Genomic DNA, 7,101 nt, shown 5'->3' on the forward strand with positions numbered 1-7,101 from the left:
AAGTTATATATGTGCAAACGTCTGTTCTTTAAACAATAACACAGGATTACTGGTGCCACTTTCGATGCATCATATGAGCAAACCACCTACTGATGCACGAGGAAAAACAGATATTTTTTTTTCTAATTTGCAAATACCACAATTGTCCCATCTATTACATGCATATTAAAAGATATTAAGTATCTAGACCAGATGCACTTTTGAAACTCCGATATGTTTGTTTATATTTTTAGCAATACGTTTTTAAATTGTGCTTGGTCATTCCACATATATTCATATGGCTTCTTCTTCTTCCATTAATGTGCATTCCACCTCTAAGGTATTATCGCAAATGAATATTTAGACATGCCAAAGAAAACATCTTTCAAAAAATTATTAAATATTTAAACTATATTAAAGAAAATTTAAAGTTTGGGTAAAAATTCGGACCTGTTCTTATGAATAAGTTTGAGACTATGTAGATGATTAAAAATCTTATTAGGTTTCTTATAGAATGCAAATCTTTACAAATAATAAAAATGACAAATACAAAATTAAACCGCGGACTCTCAAAATTATTTTGCAAATATAAATATTTCCAATACAACTTTTATTCAAGAAATTATTGGCAAATACAATGCATAGATTAACATCTAACATGTATGAACGCCACTGAAAAATGTTTTCAAATATCACATAACTATTTGACAGCATTTACTTTGGCTGTAATTAAATGTTTTGTATACTGTGATCTCTCAAAACTATACATACCTTTGTAAATACATTTTGCAAGTATTTATCATGTTTATATCTATGTATCAAACTTTGAAGCAAGAAAGTTTTCGCAAATAAAATGCATATCTTTACATACTTGAACTAAATAGACAAAGGATTCTTTACATACTTGAACTAAATAGACACAGGATTCTTTACATACTTGAACTAAATAGACAAAGGATTCTTTACATACTTGAACTAAATAGACACAGGATTCTTTACATACTTGAACTAAATAGACAAAGGATTCTTTACATACAAAAATGCCCTGTTACAAGTCAGGAATATGGCCATTGTTACATTACAGTTCGTTTCTGTGTGTATTACATTATAACGTTGTGTCGTTTGTTTTCTCTTATTTTTTAGTGTAAATTCACATTGCGATAAGACGTGTCACGGTACTTGTCTATCCCAAATTCATGTATTTGGTTTTGATGTTATATATATGTGTTATATTTGTTATTCTCGTGGGATTTTGTCTATGTGTGTTACATTTTAGTGTTATGTCGTTGTTCTCCTCTTATATTTAATGCGTTTCCCTCGGTTTTAGTTTGTTACTCCGATTTTGTTTTTTGTCCATGGATTTATGAGTTTTGAACAGCGGTATACTACTATTGCCTTTATTTAATAAACTTTGATGCAAGACAGTTTTCGCAAATAAAACGCTCAACTGTGCATACTTGAACTACGCAGACAAATGATTGCAAATATAACACAAATATTTGACAGCATTTACCCTAGTTGTAAATAATGTGTAAACTGCGGTTTCTCAAAACTAAACATACCTCTGTAAATATATTTAGAAAATATCAATATATCTGTATCAAACTTTGAAGCAAGAAAGGTTTTGCAAATAAAATGCATATCTTTACATACTTGAACTACACAAACAAAGGATTGCACATATAACACAAATATTTGACAGCATTTACCCTTATTGTAAATGTACATGTTGTGTGAACTGCGGTCGCTCAAAATTATACATACCTCTGTAAAGATATTTAGCAAATATTAACATTTCTGCAACAAACTTTGAAGCAAGAAAGTGTTCGTAAATAAAACGCAGAACTGGACATCCGACTCGGACTTCTCTTGAACTGAATTTCAATGTGCGTCTTGTTATGCGTTTTCTACATTGGCTAGAGGTATAGGGTGAGGGTTGAGATCTCATAAACATGTTTAACCCCGCCGCGTTTTTGCTCCTGTCCCAAGTCAGAAGCCTCTGCCCTTTGTTTGTCTTGTATTATTTTAAATTTTAGTTTCTTATGTACAATTTGGAGTTTAGTATGGCGTTCATTATAGCTGAACTAGTATATATATTTGTTTAGGGGCCAGCTGAAGGACGCCTCCGGGTGCGGGAATTTCTCGCTGCATTGAAGACCTGTTGGTGACCTTCTGCTGTTGTCTGCTCAATGGTCGGGTTGTTGTCTCTATGACACATTCCCAATTTCCATTCTCAATTTTATTGAATGCAAAAACGTTTTTGCAAGTACAATGCATATCTTTACATACATGATCTACACAGCCAAAGGATTGTAAATTCTACACAAATATTTATCTATATTTAATGTGCTTATAAATCGTCATAAACCGCGGTCTCTCAAAACTGTCAACACCAGTATAAAGAAGTTCTGTAAATTGTTATCTTTGATTACCTTTAATATCCTTGATAAGATATGCAAATATGAGGCTTATCTTTACATATCTTTAGAATATGTATAAAGCTTTGGAAATAAAATTTCTCTATTTTACATACCTTTGAAGATTTTAAAAATAATATTAAAGGTATGATATTTAAAAAAAAATTCAAAAAAATGTTTTCTATAAAAATCACTGATCTGCAGGCAATAAAGGGGAATAGTTTTTATTTATACATTGTAAAAACTAATTAACAAAGATACCAAGCTGTTGAATTTGTACGACAGACGCAAGTTTTGTCTGAAGAAGACTCATCAGTGAGACTCAAACACAAAAATTGAAATGGCAAGTTATTTAAGTACGAAATTAAAGAGCATTGAGGAAACAAAATTCAGAAATGTTTATAAGTCATTTAAACCTCAAGAGAAGAAAATCCTTATAATTTTGAACAATTCAAATATTTGCAAGAGTTAATTATAATTTTGAACATATGAATGGTAATTCATGTCAACACAGAATTCCTGACTCCTGGGCTGGTGATACCACATTCATTTACACTGGAATATGTATGATTTATACGATATCGTGATTTCAAAAAATATTAAAATCACATTTACTTAGTAGGCAATAACTTCCTGTTAGAATACAAAGCTATAAACTGGGACTGGCATTCAAGTGAGAGGTTTAATAAGCAAGCTATAAAGCCAGGTTTAATCAGCCACCTTCTACTTAAGAAAATGTCTGTACCAAGTCAGGAATATGACAGTTTTGTCCATTGTTTTGAGTTCAGTCTTTTTTTTTATTTTAATTTTCACAATGTTACTATAATAGTTCCAGTAATAAATGACTCATTAATCCTAATAAAACAAAAACAATATTGGCAATTTCAGCTCATAATTAATTCCTATAGTTACCTGGGTCTCATAAATATATTTCAATAGCCACATTGTTTTCAAAACTTCGTGTTTGCACCTAAATATATCAAAATTAAATCTAGCTTGGTTTCTATTTGATCAGAAATACTTTAAAACATTCCTATTTGTTTCAAATGATCATTACTGTTTCAAAATGTGTAGTAAAATAGTCTTTTTGCAAAGGGATGGAATTAAAATTGGATACAGTCTGAAAATGGAAGTTTTTATCTTATAGTTCGTTTCTGTGTGTGTTGCATTGTCTTTTGTTTTTTGTTGCACTTCAGTGTTTCTGTTTATTTGGTTGTTTTTCTCTTATAGTTGATGGGTTGCCCTCGGTTTTAGTTTGTAACCCAGATTTTATTTCTCATAATCTATTTATGACATTCAAACAGCGGTATACCACTGTTGCCTTTATTTATCAGACACATTTTGAACCATCAGTTCCCCTATACTAAGAACTGTATTGGTATAAATCCTCTTAAATGCTAACAAATACTCATCTTTCGTGGATGCATTGAAGCAGCTGAAAGATTTTCCATTAAACATTAAAACATTGAAAGCTCTGCTTCACTGGAGTCTGAATAACTTATTTGTAAACAAAAATGGTCAACCTTGTGAAGTTCCTATCAGATTACAAGTAACTTTGGCAGAAAACTTTATATCGAAAATTGCTTATTAGTTGAAAGTCGCATGATCATGACCTATTGGGCGTGGATGTACGGTCTTCAAACTGACTTTTAAAGCAAAAAACATTACAATTGTTACATATTCTTTTTTCAGTTTTTGCAATATATTGGCCAAAAAAGTTGACAAAAGAAATGTCTGTTATTTTTTTGTAATTTTGATTTTGTAATACCTCACCTCACCTCACCTATCCTCTTCATGCCGGTCGGCATTTAAGGCCCTGATAAGATTTTGTAATACAACAGTTTATATTCGAATGACAATATTGACTTATCATAAATGTTTCCCTTCATCTTAACCTAAATTTTTAGATTTATGCAGAACTTATGGCTTGAATGGCTTTGTTTTCTTCTCAAAATTTACTCTGAATGCAAACAAACCTGTGCATATTGAATAGTTTTAAGGCATATATAAAATAAAATTATGTTTTAAGAATCATAAGCTCGACTGGATTTTGCAGATCAAAGTTTGCTTTGAACTTTTGTTTTCGATCCTGTAGAAGATGATAAAATTTACAAACGCTTGAATTTAGTTTTTTATAGATACAATGGATAATCGTTGATTCTTTAAAAGAATTCACGAGCCCGGGGAGCGAATAGTTTGCTTTCTGAAATCAACGCTTATTTATTGCCTCCAACTTAAACTGGAAAAAAATTCAAAATTCAAGCATTTTCTTTATAAGAAGGTTTTGTCAGTAACGTCAAGGAAATGGTTAAACTTGGTATGGCTCACAGTGTCAGTTTAAATCACCTATATTAAGGTCAGTAATGTAATTAACGGAATATGAAAGGAAGAATACATTTAATGAAGATCAATTAAATTTTCGCAATAATCTCAAACAAAGAGAGTACAATGATTAATAATACGTTTATATCATCAGAATCCTACAAATTTAAAATGTCTTTTCTCTTCAAAGTTAAAATTACCGCCAACTGAGGCTATAATTCCGTGTCATAATAGTCTAAGTCATTAAAACAATATTCCTGCGCCTTATTTCCATTTGGAAAATATAAACGACTTGTAATTAGATTTTCCGCGATGAAATATTTCATAAGCTGAATTTTTCTTTGACATCTTAGCCAAAAGCACAGGGCATGATAAACTATGTACTGATTTCTATTGAGCACTACTTACTATGTGCATCTTCAATCATTTTACGTTGTTTCACGCTCATTCAAGTATGAAACAAGTGTACAATTACTAGTAGTGATATATAACATATAAGTCTGCTAGATAATAACAATGGCACCTATCTCAGCATTCGTCGGGTAAAAGATAAATCTAGGGTGCTAGCAGAAGGCAGCTTAAATGCCTGAAAATTGTCATTAAGGGGCAATTACTTCTAAAGGAGTTTGTTGGCAACTTTAACCGTGTTGCCTTTTTAGAATTTCTCATTATGCTTTACAACATCTTTGTTATTTACATTTTCTCTCTCAATATTTTATGGTTTATGCGGGCACATATATTTATGACGCCACCACTTGCATATAACATTTTAAAGAGACAGAACTCAAGACCGGTAAAATTGACGATACCCAAATTTAAACTTAATCTGAGATTTTTGGTTTGAAGCATTTTGTACGAGTCTCATAATAATTGGTTTAGGCAAACTTAAGTTAAGATCCGAAACGAAAAATTTAGCTTATGATCCATTTGTAAAGGGGTATGACTCGATGGTAAACGGAAAGAAAGTCACGGGACATTAAGTATCAAATTTGATAGGACAAAAAGTCACAAATAATTTGTTGACAATTGTTTGAATATATAAGAGATATATCTTGAAATATTTACTTTTTATTACATATATTTATATTAAAGTTAAGGAAATTTGTCATTATACTTAAAAAATTAAGATTTATTAAATTTTCAGCACGCAAAAGGTATATTTATTGGTATCATGAAGCCATTCAAGTGCCAAGCCACTTTGACATTTTCTTTTCTTAGCAATTATTTGATCACCTTTGATATTTTTTTTTTGATAAATTTTGTCTACATTACTACAAAGTTGGTTTATTTACAACAGTTCAAGAAAAATACAAAGATTTTGTTTTTTAAATAAGGAATTTTTATTCAATGAAAAAAATCTGAAAAAAATAATTGTGACTTTTTGTCCAGTGACTTTTTGTCTGTGACTTTTTGTCCTGTGACTTTCTGTCCTACATTCGACTCAAGAACGGTAAAAGTGAAGCCACCATTTGATTAAAGTGAATCTGTGTTTTGTGGTTATAAACATTGTGTATAAGATTCACAACGTTTGAATTAGTAAAACTAAATTAAGAGATTAGAAAACAATTAGGAATGTATTGGCGAACATGCTTATAGATGTTAAAGGGTAAAACTTGATACCCATCTACTACGGCATGGGCGAAAAAATTATATTCAAACCATCTTTCAATGCTAATTAATAACTCTGATAAGCAGTAATTTGAAAAATTTGTCCAAGTTGACTTGCTCATAATAAACAGCACAAAGCTGCATTCGTCTCAACTCGGCCGATTCCGTACCCTCATAGAAGGAGAGTAGTGGATTCTACCGAGGATTGGCGAAGGCACAAAGCTGCATATAATTTGTTTTCAAAACCTTAATTAAGCATACTTCTGTTGTGAAAGACTTAAAAGTTTTAAACTTTTGTCAGTTCACTTATCCCATTGAATAACTACAGCAGCTATTGTTCTCTGTGTAATTTGATCACTGGGAAGCTCAAAACAATCTAGGTATAAATAGTGATTCACTCAAGGGGTCTTTACATCAGAAATAAACACATTTTTTCTAAATAAAGGCAACAGTAGTTTACCGCTGTTCCAAAATCATAAATCGATTGAGAGAAACCAGTTTTAAGCATGACTCCATATATGTTCTTTTCATATATTTTATGAAGGGATGATACTGAACCCCTAATGGAAGGGATTGTACTTGATTTTTATATGATGTAGACATAACCCTTCAATCTTTTTAATTGAAGTCTGAATCTGGCATGTCAGTAACAGTTAGTAGTCCTTCATTAATTTATGTATCATTGTCATTTTGCTTAGTTTCTTTTGTTACATATTCTGACATCGGACTTTTGAGTTACTTTGACCTGAGTTTCACGTTGCATATTGCTATGAGT

Source organism: Mytilus galloprovincialis, chromosome 2 (assembly GCF_965363235.1).
Source record: "Mytilus galloprovincialis chromosome 2, xbMytGall1.hap1.1, whole genome shotgun sequence".
Classification (NCBI taxonomy): domain Eukaryota; kingdom Metazoa; phylum Mollusca; class Bivalvia; order Mytilida; family Mytilidae; genus Mytilus; species Mytilus galloprovincialis.